The sequence below is a fragment of the Chelonoidis abingdonii genome, chromosome 3 (assembly GCF_003597395.2).
Source record: "Chelonoidis abingdonii isolate Lonesome George chromosome 3, CheloAbing_2.0, whole genome shotgun sequence".
Lineage (NCBI taxonomy): Eukaryota > Metazoa > Chordata > Testudines > Testudinidae > Chelonoidis > Chelonoidis abingdonii.
The window spans coordinates 101,907,517-101,932,720 of record NC_133771.1 but is presented as its reverse complement, the minus strand read 5'-3'; the positions used below and the strand labels follow the sequence as shown (position 1 = coordinate 101,932,720).

The window sequence follows — 25,204 nt, the reverse complement described above, 5'->3', positions numbered from 1 at the left end:
GGTCACCTGCAGTTTTAAATGTTAGAACTTGTAAATTGTTTGAGCTACAATTTGCATGATAAGGAATATGGACTTTATCATTAATATCAATGGGAACATTATCTAATATGGTCAAGATCCAGTTACCCCTTTCTGCTTGCAATCTGTATCCTTATCTAGGACAACAACTATTTGAATATCACACCTATGATATTGTAGTAGTTGAGCAAGAAGGCTGGTAATTGGCGAAAATATAGGCATACACAGAATTTCATTGTGGTGCAGTCAAATGTGGGTTGTTGCTATGATTGCAAAGATCGGTATGCTTAAACAGTCTGGGCTGCATTTGAGTCATCAGGATTACTCCTTACAAAATGTAATGGGTTAGTGATATCAGCGGCGGCTCCAGGCACCAGCACTCCAAGCGTGTGCCTGGGGCGGCAAGCCACGGGGGGTGCCCTGCCGGTCTCTGCAAGGGCGACAGTCAGGCAGCCTTCAGCAGCATCCTTGCAGGAGGTCCGCTGGGTATGCCGAATCCGCGGGACTGGGGACCTCCTGCAGACAAGCTGCCAAAGGCAGCCTTCCTGCCATGCTTGGGGCGGCAAAAAAGCTAGAGCCGCCCCTGGTGATACACAGTGTAAAGGTCTCAATTGCAGGTTTTACACAGCTCAAAATGTGGGTGAGATAATTTTGACAGTAAAGCATTGAGAAACATAATCATTTTTCAGCGCTGCTGGACTTCTGCATTTTTTGTGTAATGTCTTACTTTATTTACATAAGTGCAACTGCATGAAGTTGTGTTGAAAATGAGGATGGAATAAAGAGGGAGTATTCTGTGAAATGCAGGGGGCAAATTGTAAACTGACTTGTACTCCTTTAAAATCGGGAAAGAAAGATGGGGTGATCTTTTCCTTTGATCTACCTGCATGTCTTTTTAAAACTATTAAAGCAAATATTTTCTACTTGTCTATCTAGGTGAACTCTTAAGAATATGTGTATATATATATATATATCACCATCAGCTGTATGATTAAAATATACATTAGAAACGTTAGGAGCCATTAGTGGGAAGATTAAATCTGATTTCTGGATGTAGAATATTCCCCTCGTCACTCCTAGGGGACAATTAGACTCATAGACTCATAGGTCAGAAGGGACCAATATGATCATCTAGTCTGACCTCCTGCACAAGGCAGGCCACAAAACCCTACCCATACACATTTATAACAACCCCGAACCCATGACTGAGTTATTGAAATCGTCAAAATTGAGATTTGAAGACCTCAAGCTGCAGGGAATCCACCAGCAAGCGACCCATGCCCCACGCTGCAGAGGAAGGCGAAAAACCTCCAGGGCCTCTGCCAATCCGCCCTGGAGGAAAATTCCTTCCTTGTGCTCATTATATCTTTTTTGTATAATGCTTTATGAACAATTGTGCTTTTTCAGTAATATGATTGGGGACATATTCCATAGTGAGAGTTGGGGACAGGGGTGTATTTCTGGCCATATTATAATATCTATTGGTGCATTTACCCTTAGTCTAAAGAAGATAGTTCATTTACCACATTTGTGTTACTCATTAAGAGCAGATACACTGAAAGGCAATGCAGGGTCAGTGAGTGAGAGCCTGTAATGGACTGCTCGAGGGGAACCACTTAATGAAGGCTGGTTTTTAATGTGAGGGCTATTTCCCCCCGCCCCCGGATACAAATGCTATCTGAAGAATGTCTAAATTGTAGTGGGACAGGAATGGTATGGTGAGATGAACATCTTCCTGTACCTGGTCTTTGAGAAATATGATGTGTCTGGTTTGGATATCTTCTAATGTTGTGGAATAAGTTTTCAAGAAACATGGGGGAAAATAAGTCCTGAAATAAAGTATATTTTTAGAAAGAAGAAAGAGGCAAAATATAGACAGCATTTCAGGGACTGTTCCGGCACCTTTTTTACATATGCCTTAAAATCAATATCTGATCCAGAGAAACAAAATTTCTTCTTCCTGTGAAGAACACTGCTGAAATTAGTTAATGACCTTTCACCATAAATTTAAAAAAAAAAATGCCGCATCTTCCCGCTCCCAACCCAAAACATACATGGCTGATTCTGGTGCAGACCAGACACTAGCTCCATGGTTAAAAGCTACAGCACAAGCTGATAAGTGTTAAAGATACGAATTACGAAACAGTGGAAAGGTCACTTGTTTGACACGGATGTCTAAATTTCTGAACACTTTTCATTATCCGTATAAATAATGCTTTGGTATTCAAACTGAATAAAATTCATCCTGGGTAGTGGGCCAGTTGCATGCCACTTACACCCTGTATTGGGGTGCCTAGAGGGCAGGCCACTGGTGTAAGGGAGAGCCTTTGTACCAGCTGCTGTACCAGAATCAGTCTCTTCATAGGCCCACAGGAAGTATACTGATGGAGATGTGGGAGCGGAATGGCCATGTGATCCTTGTTTATGTGGGCACACCTAACACAGTTTGCAAGTAACATGGAGGGGCTATGGCTAAGATGCAGACCCAGGTGGGCAGGGGAGTAGATTTAATTTCTAGTCTCTCCTTTTACTTGCATGAAGTGCAATTTTGTGGGGATTTATATAGCTGAAGCTTAATTTCAGCCAGCTGTGAATAAGATGTGTGGAAGGGTGAAGGGAAATGGCATTCTCTCCCCTCTTCAAAAATTGCAAAATGTTCAATTTTCTCCATAGAACTTCTGTTTCTTGGTTGAGATTTTTCTACTTTTCAGAGCAGCAACTTGAGCCAATAGTGTCATGAAATTCTAAGCCCTTCCTTAGAGACACTGATTGAGAAAAGATGTGCCAACATGCGCTTGGTACTACAGGAGAGCAGGATTTAAATGGAACACTCTAAAACTTTATCAGACCTCTGAGCAATTGAGTGCTGTGTTCTTGCTGTCATTTTGCTGCTAATGGTTTGAATTGGCCATTTAGGGGTAGGGGATCAGAGTAACTTTGTGAGAGAGTTTTATTTGCTGTTCCATTTAGGTGAGAGATGCCATAGGGAAGACAGTATCTTAAATCTTGAAGTATCAGAGGGGTAGCCGTGTTAGTCTGGATCTGTAAAAGCGGCAGAGAATCCTGTGGCACCTTATAGACTAACAGACGTTTTGGAGCGTGAGCTTTCGTGGGTGAATACCCACTTCGTCAAACACAGGTCTTGAAGTTTTATTGTATGATATTTGCCTTGGTCTTTTAACTATTAAAGAGAGAACCAAACCCATGTGCTGGAGGGTTAAGAAATTTTGTTGTCTATTTTCTTCTCTTTCTTAATTGTGTATCGAAAGGAAAGGGGACATGCTTTTTGTAAATTACTTTGGTGAATTTTTGGTTTCTTTACCACTTTCAGCCTCCTCACTTGCACTCTACCCCAAAAAGTAGCCCCAAACAAAACGATCTATGTATGAATTCAAATATAAATATGTATATTTGGGTATTATAGCATGTGTAATACACAGTATGTGTGTTGATCATGTTATTACATGATAGCTTTGTGGAGCTAGGAGAATATCCTGTCAATAGTGTTCCTTGCTGAAGTGCAAAGGTGGCATGCTGCGTTCATCCCTTGTTAACTTCAGGGGTTTTGGTCAGGAAGTATGTTTTGCTGGGCTTCGAAAATGATGGGCAGTTTTATGTTAACAGAGTCATTAATGATTATCACATCTTTGTATTATTTGGTAGTGGCATGTTTAATAATAAACTACCTTGTTAATACAGGAAATGAATGTCTATCAGATAAGAAACCTAGGCCCTGCTAAACATATACTTATTCATATATTATCAGGCTGGCTTAATACAACTTGTTCATCAATTTATTGCCCCATTCCTTGTAAATAAACAGCACCCAGTTTATTACTTGATATTTCAGATGCACAGTAGGATTGGGAAGGCAGCATAGCCTACTACCTCCATACTGAGTTTTAATGTGCTTGAGAATAATGAAGGCCTTACAGATAATGTAGACTGAAATAAAATATCTTGCTTTGTGTGGAGTTTGAATAAATCAGATTTTTCTTGAAATGTGGATATTGGAGTAATAAATACCCTGAAGATTTTTAGTAATAGAAACAATGATGTCTCCAAATAGAATAATCTACTTGCTACTTTCACATCCAGTGAAACAACCAGATTATCCTCTTCCTAGAAAGTTACAAGAAATAAAGCTACCAGAAACTATTAAAAGTGCTTGGATGTTATTAGCAGAATTGCTGGCTCACTGTGCTTTGGACTCAGAGCCAACTGCCAAGAGAGCTCAAACCTTTATGGATACAGAATGAAAGCTTAACTGCTTGGTATGTAGTGGTGTATGGTGTTTTTTTGTTTTGTTTTTAAGGTCATGGATATCCTTAGGTTGAACAGCACCTTTGTGGTTGAATATGGATTGCCAAGTAACTGAGTTGGTATTGAAACTTTATTTCCCTCTGATGTTCATGCACAGACATGTGTCTTGCACTAGCATTGATTAAATCTTAAATCTGCTAGGCTGGGAATTGGCTAAGACCTATTCAAACAAAGTAACAATAGAATCTGTGCAAAATGCAACTTTAAGTAGGTAGTCTCTTAAAAGTCACACCTCCCCACCGCCTCTTCAAGTATCTCCAGTTTTGCTCCATCTTTTAATAGAAGATCTCCCGTTATTTCAGTTTCTTGGGTGGTAATTTAAGGTAGGGCTTGAAAAATCCACTTGCTGCAGGTAGAGAGTTCCAGTGCAGCAGGGTGAAAAATGACTAATCCTAGTCAATTTTCACTGTTGCTACTCAGACTCCTGACAGCAGCATTAAAACTATTGGCTCAGATTCAGTCTGCCACTGCTTGAAAATAGCTATAAGTATCAGGAGAGAGAGTCACTGGAGCAACTTGTTCAGCAGCAGGATAGCGAAGGAATAGAGTAGTAGAATATGAGCTTTTGTGAGGTAAGAGGAACAACATGAATGCTTCTCCCCTACAGTAAAGGTACTTACCAGATACTTCGCTGCCAAAGTCTGTTATGCAGGCTGGAATCCCCAGGGAAGGTTAAGGTAGAGCAGCTGGCTGAAATCTCAGTGTTTCCCCAGCAGGCTGAGAATGGAGGTGCGTTTTTTACTAGGGTGTTGCTCCTGAACAAATAGCCTTTCACCATTTCGTATTCAGCGTTGGCTAGTATGTTTTGTTCTCCTGACTCCTAGGTGGAAAAGTTAGAAAAGAGAAGTACAGTATCTGAGTGAGTTTGGGAAAGAAAAGTGGAAGAAAATATAGCGGAGAAGAAGGAAAAGGGGAAACACACTGAAGACAACTTGCACCATGATTTCATACAGGAAAAGAGTGGCACGAAGCCAGGAATGCAAAGAAGCTATGTCACAGGGTGGGACTCGCTATTGTGGCGCCTCCTGCTGGTTGTCCAGGGAATTAGCGTTTCCAGCCTCTGGAGCACCTTCTGCAGGCCGCTGTCCTGCTTGCTGCTGGACCTAAGTCCCTCCTGAACTCCAGTGCCCCTTTCAGGCTGGGGTGCTGCCCCCCCTCCCCAGGGAACTCCCAGTCCCCTCTATCCTCACCTCACCTCAGTCTATGGCCACTGCCAGTCATCAACTAGCTCCCATTCACTGGGGCAGACTGCAGTGTAAATACCACTCATCATAGGCAAGGAGAGTTTGGACCTGCTGCCTCTGCCCTACGCTTGGGCTGCCCTCTGCAACCCCAGTACTTTTCTTTGGCCTTTAACAAGGCCTGCAGCCTGGGGGGTTTCTAGGCCAGAGCTCCCCAGCTCCTCTGGCCTTCCCCCAGCCCTACTCCAGTCTCAGTACCCTGTTAAGCTCCTGGCAGCCAGGCCCATCCCTCTCCACATCTAGAAAGAGAGAGTCTGTGCTCCTGGTCCACTGTCCTCTTATAAGGGACTGCTGGGCCCTGATTGGGGTGTGGCCGCATCTGTGGCTGGTTCCCCAGTCAGCCGAGACTTGCTGCTTTTCCCAGGGCTGATTTAAACCTTTTAAGGTGGGAGCAGGTGACCACCCCGCTACAAGCTATAACAAATATGAGAGATGTTAATTTACACTTCTAAAATGTATTAACTATGACATTGCCAATCAACGTTCTGTTGAAATGTTGTGTGCAGTAGGAGTTCAAGATGTTGGTGTTACAAAGTTCCTCCTTGTTTGGGGACTTGCTTACCTGAGATTGTCCCTCCCTTCTCCCTGTGCTGAATTACCATAGTTGTAACTAGCTGCAATATTGAGTTGGAGACCCCCCCTGCTATATAGAGGAAGAAGTGCTGCGCAGGGTGTACTCTGACTTTAGAACCTGCTCCAGAGGCAGGATTTGTTAAGCTACCAGTCGCACAGCCAATCCTGTTTCTCCACCACACCCCGGTCATGGTTTTTGGAGAGGAGTTTGGGTTTATTATTCTTATAATAGACCATTATTTTTTTCACTTACAGGGGAATGTGGCCTTTGGCAGCGTGCCGCAGCGCAAGTATGTCCCCTGTTATCTAGCAAGCTTAGGCTCCAGGCTAGTAGTTTGTTAATTTTGCAAGCCTGGACTTAAGGTCATTTTGACTGAATGGTCAATGAAAGTGAATTTCTAGTTATGAATATTTCATATTCTGTGATTACAGTTTATAACCATAATCACTATATAAACTCCCATAGAAGACGGGTATATTTCTATATAGCATGTTGGGTTGTGATCCTATTGCAGTAGTGCCCAGGGCTCCCAAGGAGTATCTGAGCCTTACTGTGCTAATTGCTGTACAAATGAATAGGGTTACACACTGCATAATAACCCAAAAAAGCAGAAGCCTATTTTAAGACAGCATTCAAAAGAAGTGAGTGTAACAAACAGTAGATGGGTGGGTAGAAGGAATAAAGAGGGTAAATTCCATTTAATTTTTTAAAATCAGGAATCCCCTTAAAGTCAACAAAATCAAGGGGCAAAAAGGAAATACTAAAATTAATACATCTTTTGCTTGTATAATACAGTATCTGAAATTTTACTGTCTACTTAAATATTGGTTTTTTTAAGCTCTTACCTTTTTACTGTTCAGTGTGTAATTTATATTCCTTTGTTATGCTTTTGCTGCTTGTAGGTGCTGTTGCAGCATCTACTGATTTTTTTTAAATGGTAAACATAGCTGCTGTAATAAAGCTCTACATTTGTGCAGAACTACACTTTGATTACACTGATAACATTTAAAAATTAAGTAACTTTTCTTTCATTGACTGTGGGCTAATGAAGCAAATGTATTTGGAGACCAGTCAGATTTTAAACCTGTGTATTGTTATCCATTAGTGGTATAGAGATCTGTTAAAACTGCTGTTACTGAGCTAACTGTGTCTGTAGCGGAGTGTTGTCAGATCAGGAACATTCATTTAATCCTCATTTCCCCTGCCCTCTGAGTTCTTGATTCCCCTTTCTTACCTCTGTAAACACAGATCATGTGGAAGGTGACCTCTTACAGATGAGGTCAGGGTGAACACCAGTTAGTAGGTAGGCTGTAAAAATGCTTGCCACTGTTTGGGGTTTTATTTGCCTGGCAGCAGGGTGATGTCATTGTGCAGCCAAAGAGTCAGCTTGTTAATTCATGACTTAGTTGCAAGGGTATTGTAACTCTGTAAAGTCTATTTGAAATGTTAGTTCTGGATCTTGGAGGGATCATAAACATGGGTATGCAGCTGCCATCTCTGACATAGCAGATCCCACAAGTGTGTCCCTCACAGCTTGGCAGAGTAACTCTTTGCTTGTAGAGGAGGTTAGCTGGTATTGCTCAGAATTGAAATAAGTGAGGAATGAGAGCCAATGGGAAATGTCAGATGTTACTGATGTAATTCAGTACAAAGTTTGTGATTATAGTGTACATGGTTTCTGTACAGATATAGTGTGTGTCTGAACTCTTTATGGTAAAATTCCATTTATTTAGGGAACAAGACAGATTTCCTGTCAGCCTGTCACTTGTGCAGATAGTGATTTTTATTGGTCTAAGCGTGATGATCTAGCATAGCTGCTGTGAATGGGAATAGTCAATGCTACAGATCTGTATCTAAGAGAAGAACCCTTGGGTATTGTTAATGTTTCAATCACAAGTAAGAAGTGCTGTTTTTTGTCTTTTGATACTATAAGGATTTAAATTTTATTCTCATCTTGCCCATCTCTTCCCCCTCCCCTCCACCTACACCCTAGGTGTACTGGTTTTGTAGATCTGTTAGGTTCCATATTTACTGTATTTATCCACACAAAACCCCTATTTTACAAATTGTGCCTCAGTTCCTTGAGAGGCTGCTAAGTGATTTGCTCAAGGTCACACAGAAAATACTTGGCAGAGCAGGGATTTTATCTCAGGCCTCCCGTGTCCTAAGATACTGTCTCAACCGCCATCCTTCCTCTCTGGAAAGTTTGTGTAAAATCTGATTCGGTATATGTAAAAATAAAGGCTAAACCATAGAGGACATGGCCTAAGGAGACAATTCCCCAAGTCAAGGGAATGAGCCTGGATAATATCCATGCAACAGGCACCTAGGATAGAACTATCTGTATCAGCCCCAAAGAGAAAAATACGTATCTAGAACAAGTAACTTAGGGCTTAGACCTGATCACAACAAACCTCATGCATTTCCACTGAGTCAATTACTTCCAAGAGCCATTGACAGATGAGAGCTATACTCAACCCTTATTGGTCAAAGAGATTTTCTCCCAAATACTTCAGCTGTCAGTTGGAGGGATAAACATGTTTATCATCAAATCTGCTATAACTGTGACTGATTTGCTATTCAGACCCAGTCTTTATGAGCACAGTAGCCTGGCTGTGACAAAGGAAATATTGGACAGTTAAGGATTTCCTGAACAAGTGATTGCCCCCCCCCTCCCAAACCCCTCTATTATATTTGTGTGAGGAATGAATCTAGGCATGCATGATATATAAAGAGAATGAAAATGAATCCGTGGAACTTTCCAATCTCTAGTATCTTCCACAGGAGCATCTATCAGCAAGAATGAGTATTAGTTGCATCCAAGTACTATCTAAAGTCCTGAATAAGGTAATCAGGTGCTGCAGGAGCAAGCTTTCATGCTCAGTGTCTCATACTTTATCTGTCAAGATGGCATTTCTAGTTCCCATAACTTTCTTCAAGAGGATATTACAGTCAGAGATCAATATTGTATGATGCACAATGAGAAGATGAATCTGAGAAGTCTGAAATGTTTCCATTCCAAGAATACACTTAACATTCCATGGGACTCAGGGACTAGCACTTGCTTCTATTCAATCCCATTGTATACTAAGAAGAAATGAGGCACAACATGAGTGTTTGAGGGACAATCAAAATATACATTGTAAGAACAGAATAATTTAGGAAATCCACAGCGTTTTTTGCCTTTCAGTAAAGGGAGGAAGACGATTAATGACACAGTGGCCAGGTCAAGAGACCAAGATGCAAGCAGCAAGACAAACATCGCCAATGAGTCTTGAAATCACAAAATAGATAGCAGCATCTTCTGCAGAGTGAGATCTATGCACTGTTGGCGAATGTGCAAAACAGAATAGCATGCTAAGCAGCTGTTTGGGCTACAGTCCATATACTCAACAAATACTATAAACACATCTTATCAGATTTGATGGAGGCAGCATTTGGTATCAGGATCCTATAGTCTGTGGCGAAGTGCGATTAAAAGTAAGGGCATTATTCCTTTCCTTCTATTCTTAAACGCCTGTAGTTTTTTTTTATGTGCATAATCCCAAGAGGTATTTGAGAGAGAAAGTTAGAGGAAAGAATTAGAGGAAAGAATTTTTAAAGGTATCTGACAATTCTGATCCACCATGGAATCATGATTTTAAACCACAGTACGGAAAAGTAGAGGATGGGATTTAGTTGAAAGTACTAACCAAAGTATTAACATGTAGATTATTAACCAGCTGTTGTAGTATTGGTTTTTTTACTGCTTAACTTAAGTCCTTCTGATGAGCAGTTGAGAGGATGTTCGAGTTGCCTACTATAAATTGGATTGAACTGTTTCCAAGTCTCTTGAGGGAGAATACCTACCCATGCGTATGCAACAGCCAGACATACTATATTATTTCAGGGAAAGTAAATGAAAAGTAAGGATAAACTTTTATCTAACAGTCTTGCCATCTCTTTAATGCTGGTTACTTCCTTTGAATGAAGGCTCAGCGCACACCACACTCCAGGAGTGAAAAACTGTGCTACTGTCAGTTTCTTCTTTCCAGCCGAGTCCATGTCATCTGAGCTAACTCTTCTGCCTCCCTGCCCCTCTTTGTGTGTACATGTCCTATGGGGTCTGTGTTTTGAGACAAAATGACATACATTTTAAGAGATCTTCCAGTAGTTTATAAACTTATTTAAAAAGCACAGGTATTCTGGAAATGAATTATAGCCTCAGGCCAGTGGCAAAATGCCCATATGTACATAGTTGATTGCTTTACATGCTTTTTGCATTAATAATGTTTGTGACAGTGACTTGAAGCAAGCTCTTTGCAAGAAGCTGGTAGGTGGGCCCTTCTCCATGCCTTACCTTGATTGATAGTGCCAGCTGCTTTTTTTCCCTTGAGAAGGGACTCAAGCCTGCACATAAATCATAAAATGGAGTGCTGGTGAGATTCTGTTATAGTCCACCAAATCAGATGAGGGAATAGGATTAGCAGCTCCTTTATCATTTATCTCTGTGTAGCAAGAAAAATGGTCATTTTCAGATTTCAGTCTGGGGATTGTGTGCTGGAATTCTCATCATGTCACTAGTAAAACATTTTTGGAGTTTCTAAAAACTATACATAACTTTGTAACACAAAGTATTCCAACAAAATTGAGGTAGTGTTGTATACTGGACCTCATTCTGATTGGTAAAGGTGAATTGATCACGCAACTAAAAACTGATGGTTGCATATACGCAAGTGCTGCTTGTGTGCAAACTGAAATATAGTCCTATCCAGTAACATATATGTATATTACTTTTAAATGGACAATTTCTCAAAGCTGCAAACAATCATAAGTTAAATTGAGTAGAAGAAAATATGGATTATTGTGATTATTGGGAATTGTTAAAGAATGCTTTATTAGATGCCCTCTCCCAAAAACAACAGTTCCACAATCATAAAATAATCTTTTTTGTTTTTATTTTAAGAAGGGAGGTGAAAGAAGCTCTCTCTCTTTCTCTCTCTCTCTCTCGCTCTCTCTCTCTCTCACACACAAAATGGAGGAGTGATAGCAATGAGTATAAATCAGCTGTTAATGATGTGCAGACAATTGATAAGGGAACCTAAAGGCATCAGTGAAAGATCTACCAACAGTAGGGTTATGGATAGGCTTAGAAGGATTAGATTTGTATTGTTATATGTTCAAAAACCTCAATTTCACCATACACATACAAACAAATGAAAAAATATTTCTATCAATAGGAATTTACAGATAGGCAAGGTAAGAAAAATACTGATTGAGAACATTTTAGAGTTTGATGGAAGGCTATTTACTTTTTATGTTTTGGCATATGAAGACAATTAGTATTTTTATTATAAAGCTTTAGCTTTCTGCTTCTATGTCTACTATAATTAACTAGTTATTGTCTGATCCCCCTATAACTTTCCACAGCTGTGAACATTTGGATAGATAAATTATGGAGTTTAAGCATTTTTTATTTTTCACAACTGTGAAAATTTAAATACATAAAAATAAAAAAAATTCTTAAAAATAAACAGATATCATCTGTGGAAGTGATATAAAATATATGAATTCTGCCAAGCCTAGTTATGGACAATAAGGAATTCTTTAAATGTATCAGGAACAAACAAAATCCTATCAGTAGTATAGGTTGATCCTACACAAGGATGACAACTTTATCAATCAAGATGTAGAAACAGAAGAAATATTCAATAAATTTGTTATATATTCAGAAAAAAGCAGGATGATGTAGTCATATCTTTCTATTCAATACGTAACTAGACGACATTAAATAGCAACTATTAAACATTTTTAAAGCTACAGGACTGGCTAATTTGCACCCAAGAGTTTTAAAATAATTGGCTTAGTAGCTCTCTGAACCTTTAATGTTCACTTTTAATGTAATGTTGACTTGAAGTTCCAGAGGACTGGGGAAAAGCTGAGCTTGTTGCCAGTGTTTTAAAATGGTAAATGGGATGATCATGACGCAGGTAATTATAGGCCTGTTAACCTGAGATTGATATTAGGCAAAATCATGGAAGGGCTGATATGGGACACAATCAGTAAAGAATTTTAAGATGGCATAATTAATACCAATTAGCATGGTTAATTAATTGCATAGTTAATAGATGGCATAATTAATACCAATTAGAATGATTTTATCAAACAGTATCATTTTTTGTTGAGAATACAGATTCGGCTGATAAAGATAACTATCCTGTGGTAATGTATTTAGACTATAATAATAAATAATGATCAATCCACCGGCTGAATATTTGAAGAGAGACATTTCTGTTAGGTATTTTACTGATGGGGCTTTGTCGTATCGCTAAAAGTCAGGCAGTGTAAACGCTGTTTGTCAGCACTTTTGCCGACAAAATACTTCCACCTCCTATGAGTGGGGTTTGCGTTATCGTCAGGAGAGTGCTCCTGCCGACAGCGTGCTGTTTACACTGCCACTTGCCATGGCAAAACTTTTGTCTTTTGGGCGGGGGGAGGGGGACTGGGTTTAAGCACCTATGACAGACAGTCTCATTTAAAAAAATAAGAGAGGAATTAGTACTATATAAAATCAGTGCTGCTCATATGAAATGGATTATAAATTTTAAGTGATCGATGGGAAAAAAAATTGTCAATGGGAAATAGTCATCCTATGGGGATATGTCTACTTGGGTCCTGTAGGGATCTCTTCTTGACCCAGTGTTATTCACTATCTTTATCAGTAATTTGGAAGAAAATATAAAGTAATTGCTGGTAAAGTTTGCAGATGACACAAAAATTGGTGGAGTGGTAAATTAATAATGGGGATAGGTCAGTTATACAGACTAATCTTGTTCCCTGGGTAAAGTGGGCTCATTTGAGCACTGTGTATTTTAATACAGCCAAATACATGCTTGCACATATAGGAACAAAGACTATAGGTCACACTTATAAGATGTGGAGCTATATCCTGGGTAGCAGTGATACTGAGCTCTCAGTGTAAGGCAGTAGCTAAGAGGGTGAATGTGATCCGTATATACAAAATATCAATTAGGAATAGGGACGTGATGATATCTCAGTGGCATCAGCGAGACCATTACTGGAATGCTGTGTTCTCTGTTAGCTCTTCAGAAAGTGTGTTGAAAAATTGGAAAGGTTCAGAAAAGAGCCACAAGAATGATTACAGGATTGGAAAACTTACTTTACAGTGAAAGACTAAAGAACAGTCTTTTTAGTTTATCCAAAAGAAGTTTGAGCTGACTTGATCATAGCTTCTCTGGAAACAGATTTCTGATAATAGACAGTTCTTTAATCTAACGGGGGAAAAAAAAAAGAACAAGATCCAGTGACTAGAAGGTGAAATTAGACAAATTCAGTGTAGAAATAAGGCATCCATTTTTAATAGTGAGGGTAATTAACCATTAAAACAACTTGCCTATGAATGTGGTAGATTTGGGATCGGCAACCTTTGGCCTGCGGCCCGCCAGGATAAACCCCAGGGTGGGCTGGGCTGGTTTGTTTACCTGCCACGTTTGCAGGTTCGGCCAATTGCAACTCCCACTGGCCGCGATTCGCTGCTTTAGGCTAATGGGGGCTGCGAGAAGCAGCGCAGGCCGAGGGATGTGCTGGCCGCCACTGTGGTAGATTATCCATCACCTAGCATCTTTAAATTAAGCTGGATATCTCTCTAAGATACGGGATTATTCCGTCTACACTACGGGATTATTCCGATTTTACAGAAACCGGTTTTTTAAAACAGATTGTATAAAGTCGAGTGCACGTGGCCACACAAAGCACTTTCATTCAGCGGTGTGTGTCCATGTACTGAGGCTAGTGTCGATTTTCCGGAGGGTTGCACTGTGGGTAGCTATCCCATAGTTCCCGCAGTCTCCTCCACCTATTGGAATTCTGAGTTGAGATCCCAGTGCCTGATGGGACAAAAAACATTGTCGTGGGTGGTTCTGGGTACAGCCTTACCCCTCCCTCTATGCAAGTAGCTGACAACCATTTTGCGCCTTTTTTCCTGGGTGAACTGTGCAGACGCCATAGAATGGCAAGCATGGACCCTGCTCAGCTCAAGACAGCAATCAAGGACGTTATAAACACCTCGCGCATTCTCGTGCAGTCTATGCTGAACCAGGACCTGCAAAACCAGGCAAGGAGGAAGCGGATACGGCAGTGTGGCAACGAGAGTGATGAGGACATGGACACAGAATTCTCTCAAACCGCAGACCCCTGCGCTTTGAAGATCCTGCTGGTAATGGGCCAGGTTCTAGCCATTGAACGCCAATTTTGGGCCCAGGAAACAAGCACAGACTGGTGGGACTGCATAGTGTTGCAGGTGTGGGACGATTCCCAGTGGCTGCGAAACTTTCGCATGCGTAAGGGCACTTTCATGGAACTTGGTGACTGCTTTCCCTGCCCTGAAACGCGCATAATACCAAGATGAGAGCAGCCTCACAGTTGTAAGAAGCGATGGCAAGCCCTCGGAAGCTGCAACCGCCCCAGAAACTTCCAACCCCGGGGTCGAATCGGGATATCAGTTTGTTGTGGGCAAATCTACTGTGGGGGGCTGCTGCGATTGAGGTAGCCAATGCAATCATTAACTGCTGCTTAGGAAGTTAGTGACTACTGGGAAAATGTTCAGGTTCAGAGTGGATTGGCTTTGTGCAATGGGATTCCGCTGACTGTGGTGGGGGCGATAGATGGAACCCATACGCTATCTTGGCACTGAGTACCAGGTCACCCAAGTACATAAACCGCAAGAGGTACTTTTCCATGGTGGCAAGCCACTGGGTGGATCACAAGGACGTTGTCCCAAACATACATGGGATGCCGGGAAGGTTCATGATGCTCGCGTCCTTCCAAGAACGCTAACTTCTGTTTAATGGTTGCGCAGAAGGGAATTACTTCCGTATGGACAAAAAAACAGTTGGGGATTTGAATGGCCTTGTAGTATCCTGGGGGACCGAGCCTACCCCATTGATGCATGGGTCATGAAGCCATACGCAAGGCAGCTGGACCAGTAGTAGGAGTTGTTAATCTACAGCTGAGCATATGTGCAAATGTGTAGAAGTGCATTTGGCTGTTTAATAGGGCGCGCTGGGCGCATATGTACTGACTCCGCTCAACTCCAGCCAAACAATGTCCCCTATTGTTATTTGCCGCTTGCTGTGTGCTCCACAACCCTGAGAGTAAGAGGAAGACCTTATATGGTGTGGTGGGAGGCTGAGGCAAATCACCTGGCAGCTAATTACGTGCAGCCAGACACCAGGGCGATTAGAAGAGCACACCAGGAAGAGATGCGCATCAGGAAGCTTTGAAAACCAGTTTAATCACAGGCCAGGGTACGGTGTGACTGTTTTGTTTTTCCTTGATGAACCCCCGCTCTCTTGAATGACTTATTCCCTGTAAGCCACCCATCCTCCCCCTTCAATTACCACTTGCTTTCTAAGGAAATAAAGTCACTCTCATTTAAAAATCACTTATTCTTTATTTATTAATTATAAAAAGAGGGAGAGAACTGACAAGGTATCCCGGGTGGGGTTTGGGAGGAGGATAGGAGGGAAGGAAAAGGCCACTAAAAGAATTTCAAAATAATGACAGCCTTTTGGTTGGGGTGTCCACTGGGGTGGAATGGGTGGGTGCATGGAGTCTCCCCCCACACGTTCTTAGTCATCTGATGGGTGAGGAAGCTAAGAAACATGGTGACGGGGGAGATGGTTATACAGGGGCTGCAGCGGCACTCTGTGATCCTGCTGCCGTTCCTGAAGCTCCACCAGACGTCGGAGCGTGTCCGTTTGATTACGCAGCAGCCCCAGAGTTGCATCATGCCTCCTCAGATCTTCCTGCCGCCACGTCTCATGTTGAGCGTCTCTCCTCTCCTCACGTTCACTGGCATCTTTCCTGTACTTTGATAACACATCCTTCCACTCATTCAGATGAGCTCTTTCATTGCGGGTCACTTCCATGATTTCCGAGAACATTTCATCTCACGTCTTTTTTTTTTTCCGCCGCCTTATCTGAGATAGCCTTTGGGACAGAGGAGGGAGACTTGAAAAATTTGCAGCTGCATGAGGGAGAGAGAAAAGGGAGAGAAGTATTTAAAAAGATACATTTTACAGAACAATGGTTATACTTTTTCACGGTGAACAGCACTATTCACATTATATAGCACATGTTATCTCAGTACAAGGTCACATTTTGCATCTTAATATTGAGTGTCTGTGGCTCTGGTGTTAGAGATCACCGACGCAGGTCCAAGTGGCAGAATTCAGCTTGCATGCGGCCATGTTAAGCCTTTGTCTTTCGGCTTCTTCAGCCTTCGTATACACAGTGCCCTCCTTTCCCAAACAGCAAGCAAAGGCCGTTGAATGCTGCTTCTTCCCTGTTAACATGCAACACCAGAACCCCCCCATCCAATTCTGTGGGATGATCGCTTTACCCCTCCCCCCACCGCGTGGCTGGTATCATGGAAGATCACTGCTAGCCACCCTCCCCCCCACCGCGTGGCTGGTAGCAGGGAAGATCCCAGCTAGCCAAAAGCGAAAAAGCTCAGTGCCAATCACCCCCCGCCCCCCGCTTGGCTAACTGCAGGGAAGGATTTCTTTTAAGCCACAGGCAAACAGCCCAACCATCTCTGTCCCCTTAATTAAATTCCTGTATTTCAACGAGGTTACCATGAATGATATCACTCTCCTGAGGATAACACAGCGAGATAAAGAACGGATGTTGCTTGAATGCTAGCAAACACCGGGACCATACGCAGCTAGGCTTTGTCGTGCAATGATACCAGATTGCTTGCTACATGCATGGCGTGGTCAAGTGTCCTACCATGGAGGACAGAATAAGGCTGCCCTGCCCAGAAACCTTCTGCAAAGGCTTCTAGAGTACCTCCAGGAGAGCTTCATGGAGATGTCCCTGGAGGATTTCCGCTCCATCCCCAGACATGTTAACAGACTTTTCCAGTAACTGTACTGGCCGCGAATGCATCCCAAGTCCTCAGGGCAAATTAATAATTAACACGCTTGCTTTTAAACCATGTTTTATATTTACAAAGGTACACTCACCAGAGGTCCCTTCCATGGCTTCATTTTCTGGGATAGTGGCTTGGGAGGGTACTTCTGTCAGACTGAGAGAAAGCTCCTGGCTGTTGGGGAGAACAGAGTGCTGTATGCTCTCTGCAAGTTCGTCCTACTCTTCCTCCTCCTTATCTTCTCCGTCCGCAGAATCCTCAGGCATGGCTAAGATTACCCCCACCTTGGAATCCACGGACAGGGGTGGGGTAGTGGTGGCGGACCCCCCCTAGAATTGCATGCCGCATAGAAGCGGCATGTTTGCGGCCCTGCCCCGGACCTTCCGTTTGCTTCTTTGGTGTTCTGGTAGGCTTGTCTGAGCTCCTTAACTTTCACAGGGCACTATACTGAGTCCCTGGTGTGGCCTCTCTCCATCATGGCCTTGGAAATTTTTTTAAATGTTTTTTTCATTTTGTCTTTTGGAATGGAGTTCTGTTAGCATGGAATCCTCTCCCCATATAGTGATCAGATCCAGTACCTCCCATGCGGTCCATGCTGGAGCTCTTTTTCGATTCTCAGACTGCAGTGTCACCTGTGCTGATCAGCTGTCCATGCTGGGCAAACAGGAAATGAAATTCAGAAGTTCACGGGGCTTTTCCTGTCTACCTGGCCAGTGCATCTGACTCCAGATTGCTGTCCAGAGTGGTCACAATGCTGCACTGTGGGATAGCTCCTGGAGGCCTATACTGTCGAATTGCAGCCACACTAACCCTAATCTGAAATGGGAATACCAATTTAAGTGCTCCTCCCCTCGTCGGGGAGGAGTACAGATATCAATATTAAGAGCCCTTTATATCGAAATAAAGGGCTTTGTTGTGTGGACGGGTGCAGGGTTAAATCGGTTTAACACTACTAAATTCGGTATAAACGAGTAGTGTAGACCAGGCCTAAAAGATGATATAGCTCAAACAGAAGTTAGGAGCTTGAGTCAGAAATTGCTGAGTGAACTTGTTTGGCTTGTCATGCAGGAGATCAAATGGGATGATGATAATGTTCCCTTATGGTCTTATAATTTCTGCATCTGTGAGCCCCCGGGGAAAGGATCTGTGTGTATTCCTTCTTGGAGAAAAGGAATTGACATGCTGACATATTTTACTGTGACTGTTCAGATACTTTTTCCTCCATAGTAAAATGTAGTTCAGTACATTTGTCTGTTTTCTAACACATCTAATTAAAACTTATTTTTTATATCTTGTTTTGTAATAGGTAGTTTGTCCCTCATATTTATCCACTTCCACAGGCTCCATGGTTTTCTGGCAGATGCCATAAAATCAGTAATGGCAAAATTTGAAACGTAGCTTGTCAGAGGCCCACGTTGTCTTCATGTTTTAGGAAGAAAGTAGATATGCCAAATACTAGGCAATGCTTTCTTGATTATTCTGAATCTTTTAAATTTGATATTCGTTCAGTATAATTTTAAATGTGTTTGCAAACATAAAATATCTGCGGTGACATGGCTATGATTGATGCAAGAAGCCTCTTCTGATCTACATTGTTAAACACTGTGTAAAAACGTCCACATATTTGTCTTGAGAAACCACAAAATGCAGGCAGTTGTGTAACAAAGGCATAGGATGAAGACCTGGACTCACTTGTTTCAGGCTAGTCTCTGGAATGACTTATTCCGTATCTTTTAGTAGGCTAATGTTATTTATATGTTGTAATATGACTTAAAAATAAGTGTTCCAGTACTAGATAATGTACAGTAAAGTATCTGTACATTTAAGACATCATTTGAAAGAGCTTGTATCTGATCACGTTTAAGCTAAGGATGGGTAGTTTAACAAGCTGTCTTAAGCAGCTACAGCAGTCCCACTAGCTGTACCTGTCTCATGCATTCTGGAAGCTCATGTTTATGTAGTAAACATCTGTTCATCTGCAGTATAGCTCCTCTGTAAGTCTCAACTTTTTCAAGGCTTTTGGGGATAGGCAGAGGAACAGACAGATATTTTCATATTAGTGTGATTTACCTGCTGCTCTTTTATGGGAAATATGAATTTTTTTTGGTGACCAGTCCTTCTGGTTCAAAGAGGTTGTTTACATATCCTTCAGATAATGCCACAAGTGTCAGTTATCCTTTATAAGATGAATGAATTACTATACTATAATAGCTATAAAACTCGGTGGGTTTTTATTTTCTTCCATGGACAAATAAAGAAGTACTAGCTACCATTTCTTTGGGATTGGAACAGTGCTTTTGCTTGTCTTGTGTTTAGTACATTGTGGGCACTACCTAAACAGATAATAAATATCAACCAAGCAGAACAAGTGGACAAGGCATCTTGTGAATCTTTGCTAAATGCATCATACTGACTTTTAAAGACAACAGAAGAGTCTTTAATGCTTTTTCTTCCGAGTCATATATTAAACCTCACTGGATTGCTTTGATGCTTAAGTGACTTTTCTATTGAGAGAAACTCAAATGCATCTGACTGAAATACAAGCATCTTTCATGTGGTTTGATAACTTTTCTTGACGTGGTAGTCTTGCTAAGTGACAATCTTCTATTTAAACATTTGGCTTCATCTCTTTGATCCTAAATTGAAATCCGAATCCTGTATTATGATTGTATTACTTCCATTTCCATAAAACTGTAATGTCATGAGAACAGAACTAAGACTTCACTGCAATAATTAATAAGTAGAAATAATGCTGAAGAGAGAGTTCTTAATTTTGGCTAAACATGAGTAGTCAAATTGCATGGTTCAGGGATATCAAAAGTATGGCCAGATTAATTTGGTCTATGGACTTCTCATGGATCTTCCGGCTTGTTCACATTACTTCAGAGTCCATCCTCTGAGGGTGTGACATGTATAGCTCCTCAGTGTGTTGTGCTCTAACTTCCCCATGCAGAGCATGCTAGTATGCATTGATGTTGTCTTGTTTCAAAGAAGGGTTAAGCATGTAACACACTGGTGCACTCTACACATCACTCCACTGTAGTCCAAACTCTGCGATTATATAGACAAACCCAAAGATTCATGGGTAGTCTGTGGACCAAAAGTGGCCCATGCCAAGAGTCAGGCCTTCTGTATGAAATGAGTTTTACACTCCTGCTTGATACAGGGACTAGGAAGGAATTTTCTCAGCCCTTATACAGAAGTGCATAATTGGGTAGGTACACTGTATTTTTGTTTTTTTCCTCCCAAACTTCCCCTGCAATCCTTGATGATAGTCACTGCTAAAGGCAAGGTACTGGACTTGGGTCAATGATTGGATCAGGTCTGGCAGTGACAAATCTTGTGTTACTAACATGCAGATATCTGCAACAATATTTATAGTAAAAGAAGTAAGAAAACAAGTAGCCTAAACTGCTTTTAATCTGTTTTCCCCAAGTTTGTGCAACTGAGGCTTTTAAACTAACTTTAGATTTAAAAAAAAAAAATAGCAAACAAAACAAACAGAAAACCACTTCACTAGCTGCAAAGATTAGTAACCTGTTTTTGTTTTTTAAATGCTACATTGGTTGCCAGAATCTTGTGGAACCCAAACCTTTAATGTTTTGGAAATGGAAAGCATAGAAAGTAGTGTTCTACCTTGAAGATTTCTATAAAGGCTTTTTTGGAACCTGTCCCTACAAAATTTGTCTAAGGATATCATAGAACCATTATGGTAAAGGACAGATAACCTTTTAATGAGGATGATTAATTTTATCTATAAGGCTCACCTTTATTCATAGTTTTAACTAAGTATTATTATATTTGATAGGGATATGAAGGTTGTTATTGCATCTCCAAAATATTCTAAGGGCCATCCTTTTCTTCATTATAAGTTTTCTCATGGCTCTCTGGTGGTCTGCTCAACTTTTATTAGGAATTTGGGTGTTATTATGGAGAAAATGGAAACTGATATAAGAGGGGAAAAATAAGTCAATATCAGGTGAAAACAATTTTAAAAAAAGGGAAGTTGTAGGAGAAGAGTGAAATTTATGATTCACAAATTATTTTTTTATGTAGTGATAATTTTTGAGCAATATTTAAATGGATTTGAACACTTCTATGGATAACAGGAATGTCGGGAGGAGTTATAGTTGATGCTAAAATTTTTTTTGTAAGGGGATATTCAACTTCCACACTTCAAGGATCAAGGACAAGAATTTCATTGGGAAGATTATCCCACATCTACCTGCAGCAGGATTGCTTGCATCTTCCTCTCATGCATCTGGTGCTGGGCTCTGTCAGAGACAAGACACTGGAGCTGATGGGCCATGCATCTGAACCAGTATGACAATTTACATGTTCTTATGTAGTGGTGGTGTCAAACTCTTTTTCAGTTCTCTGTATACACAAATACCTTTTTATATTTAATAAGTAATATATTTTAATTACCTTTTGTTTGAGAGTGCCCCTCAAGTTTCTTTGAAAATGAGTGTATGTGACATTGAATATTAAATTAAGAATTACACTAACTTAGATATCTAAAGATAAAATGAAATGAGTGCTTTGTGTATTGGACCGTGACATTTTGCATTTTTCCAGTACTGAAGGCAGTTGATGATTGATAAACTGCTGTTCTCTCCCCTGTTCCCTCCCAAGAATTAGAGCACGCATTTATTGTCAAATATTAACTAAAAGTTACTTCTAATTGATGATTTACTGCAACAAAGCCTTCATTCTGCAATGTGTCACCAGCCTATTCATTTTCAGTAAAGATCTGAAAGCTGTATGTCTTAAAAAGCAATCTTTGATCAAAGATCTGAACTTGAAATATGGATAGTAATACTTCCTGTGTTCGAAGTTGATTGGAAGGAGAGGAATGTTTTTTGTGCATTCAAGAAGCATGGGGAATTTAATATTTTTTTAAAACCTAGCCTAATTTACATGCTTTTTTAACTCATGTGATTGATTAAAATTTATAATAGGAAGAAAATTTTCATATAATGATGTTTGCCTTGAACTTGCATGTTAATTACGGTGGTAGCTATCTTTAGCCTTATTTCTGTGCTAAGTATCTTTTTCTAATAAACCTTGATTTTTGTTCTCTACAGTTTAACAAAAACAACAGTATGCTTTAAACCTATCATCTTTCTCAGCTCAAGGTCTTGTAGCAGAAGGAAATCAAGGCTGAATCAAATCACTCTAGTTCAGTTCTTGAAACCTGACATTAGTTTGTTTACTCATTTCACTGGAAATCCTGTTCAAATGCAGCATACTGATACCCCTCTCTCCCCCCTGCCCAGCTCCCTCGTGTGTTCTTAATGGAACAAAATGATGGACTAAGGAAGCTGAAGGTGATAGAATCACCAAGTGTTTTTCATACATATTTGCACTGCTGATCAAAAAAATTAATGGCTCAAGTTTTAATCTTTTCTCAAGTTGATTAGATGCCAGCCATTCCCAGAATTCTTAATTGACCTTTGAAATATAAATCAAGGAGTTAGTTCACCAATTTAATTCCAGTGGAAAGCAGTCTTGAGGGCCAAAGTAGGTTGGCATGCTGGAACACAAGTGTATATAAAGAATATATTAACTGACCTACAACTTGCAAGATTACTTCTCTCTCTTTACTCTGCATCCACAGTACTCTTCATCCACAGTAGGTCACTAGGCTGCCTGACACCTTTTATGTGCAAGAATTTACCAGCTGCTTTAAAAACAACTGAATAAGGAGAAGTCTGTTAACATTGCTGCTGGGTTAACACTAGCAGGTGCAGTTGTTTTTTTGGCCTCATGACCTTGTCATGGCAACCAGGGATGGAAGCGCTGAATGCTTCTCTGTACTGGGAGTTCCATCTGGTAAAACCATTCCAAAGCTGGGCTCCATCTTCAATATTTATAAGTTAGTATTATTTAGGCTTGTGGATTAAGAGAAAACTGTCTGGATTTAAGGGTGCAAAATCCTATTTTCCTAACACAGAAAGAGTTAGGAGTGTCCTGATGCTGGACAGCCTACCAGGGTAGCAGCCTGTCAGCTCCTTTTAATTAAAAAAAACAACAAAATTCAACAAACAACACCCATCAGCTGTTATAAATGAATATTTCTTTAGATTGCTGTGAAAAATTTCTAACTAAATGTTGCTTCACTTTGTCTTGTACTTAATAATTGTTTTGGACATAATATAGCTAACACTCCTTAACAGAATGAACACTTTCTTCAGAAAGACTTCCTCATGAGGTGCTTACTTACATGTGCTCACTTAAGTTCAGAGATGCTACATAGAACTTTATGCTAGTCATGTGTTCCTTTTGAGCTGGTCTGATGTTAGTTACTCATAGTAATTTTCCTACAAACTTTAGAGTCTGAAATCTTGCAGCTCTTTGAAACCTTCTTTTCCCATTTTCCACAGTGATACGGTGCCTTTTAAGGGCTGTCTATTCCTTTCTGACTAGACCAAGACATAGGAGTCAGAATTCCTTTACCACACTGAATATCATTCAGGTACTTCCTCAAATTGTTTGTGGACCCTGCAAGGAGAGGCAGATGCTCTCTTCCCCCCTCGCCATCTATATTTGTAATGGAAGCAAAAGTCCAAGCAGAAAATATTCCATGGCTTATTAAAGAACTGCTCCCACTCTGCCACCTTAGCCCACAAGACTCGTACCTTCCTTCTCCCAGCGGATGTGATCACCATCACCCTCAGTTAGTGCAATTTACAGGAAATACGTTTTTCATGTCCATGTCATTTGGTACCTCATCTTTGCGACAGTATTAGCATGATTTTTCTATTGGGTTTCTGCCCCAGACCTCATTAATTTAAATACAATATCTTAAGCACAACATGAATACCATTCTTGACAATTTTTATACTGTTACAGAAAAATTTACAAATGGTAGAATTTAGATGTTAATTTGGAGGTTTGGGATGGGGAGATGGACTCCTCTTTCTTTGTGTGGGCACTTTCATTTTATTTTTTGAAGATAATTGACAAGTAGTTCATTCCATATGTGATATGATGCAGCCTTTGAGACAAATATGTATTTGTGGTATTGCAGAACTCAAGTGTAATTTTATTCTTGTGTTTTTAAAATCTAAGGCTTAAATTCGTCCCATGATGCGTATGTCAATTTTTATGTGTAAATTACAATTCAGCATGCTATGAATTGGCATGAGACAGTAGTCTGAAATCTTTAAACAGTTTATTAGTGAGTTGAGAAATTGAGATTTTTTTCTTCTATCCACAAAAAAGAGAACATAATTAAAGTTGGCACAGTCCTGCATTCAGAAGTAGTATGGCACATCTGGCAGTTCATCTGAGGAAGACAGGTTTGCTTGGTTATGGGAGATGCCTCCAGTTTCATCTGCCATCCTGACACAGCAGGAGTTTTAGCTAATGATGTTGCCTAGCAAAGAATACATCAGGAAAAAGTCAGGGTTAAAAATAAGTGTGCATATGAAGAGAGAGGAAGACAGCAACAGATTGTAAGGGATGTAGAGCTGTTCCAAGTTGTTATAGCAACTAACATTTTAGGCCCATAATTACGTAATGACAATGCTGCCAATGTAGTGTAAATCCTAAGTAGATGGCATTTGTTATATTGTCTTTGAGGCACATGAAAGTATAAAATATTCTCCAAAATAATCACTGTTTGAAATGCTGTTCACATGATTATGTAGAATCCATTATTTTTATTTCTGAAGAACTACAATGTACTTCAAGATCTAGCTTAATGAAATAAATATAAACAAGAAAATAAAAATGTAGGACAGTGATTATGTTCAGATTTTTGTGCCAAAGCACGTGTTTTTTTTGCATAGCAAAAATTACAGATACAAATCCTAGCTCTATTTGTTAGCTCAGATATGCTTAGTTGGGTTTTCTGATTACCTGAATTGATCATACTGTTCTTCAAAAATGTTTCCAAGCAAATAAAATCTTCTGAAAATTCAATTACATTGAAACAACAGCCATAAGACATAGTGTAGTTATCAGTGCTAATGGTGGCAAAGGGCAAAGTGGACAAACGTTATTTGTATTTACTTTTGTTGGTGCTGTCTCTTGAAGTCAAACATTTAGAATGATTTACAACGAGATGAAAAGTTATACCAGAAGCTCAGTGTAAAATGTTTAGAGTAT

The 25,204-nt window shown here is 40.4% G+C and overlaps 1 protein-coding gene and 1 long non-coding RNA gene across 12 annotated transcripts in view; one reads left to right on the top strand and one right to left on the bottom strand.

Annotated features, from left to right (window-relative positions):
* PTPRK (protein tyrosine phosphatase receptor type K) overlaps nt 1-25,204 on the top strand; it is a 656,446-nt gene that overhangs the window by 146,520 nt on the left and 484,722 nt on the right. The window lies entirely within an intron of this gene.
* LOC142046483 (uncharacterized) lies at nt 15,588-17,416 on the bottom strand. The gene is made up of 2 exons (XR_012655429.1): nt 17,184-17,416; nt 15,588-16,183 (listed from the first exon to the last, which is right to left on the bottom strand). It is a non-coding gene; the product is annotated as an uncharacterized LOC142046483 (long non-coding RNA).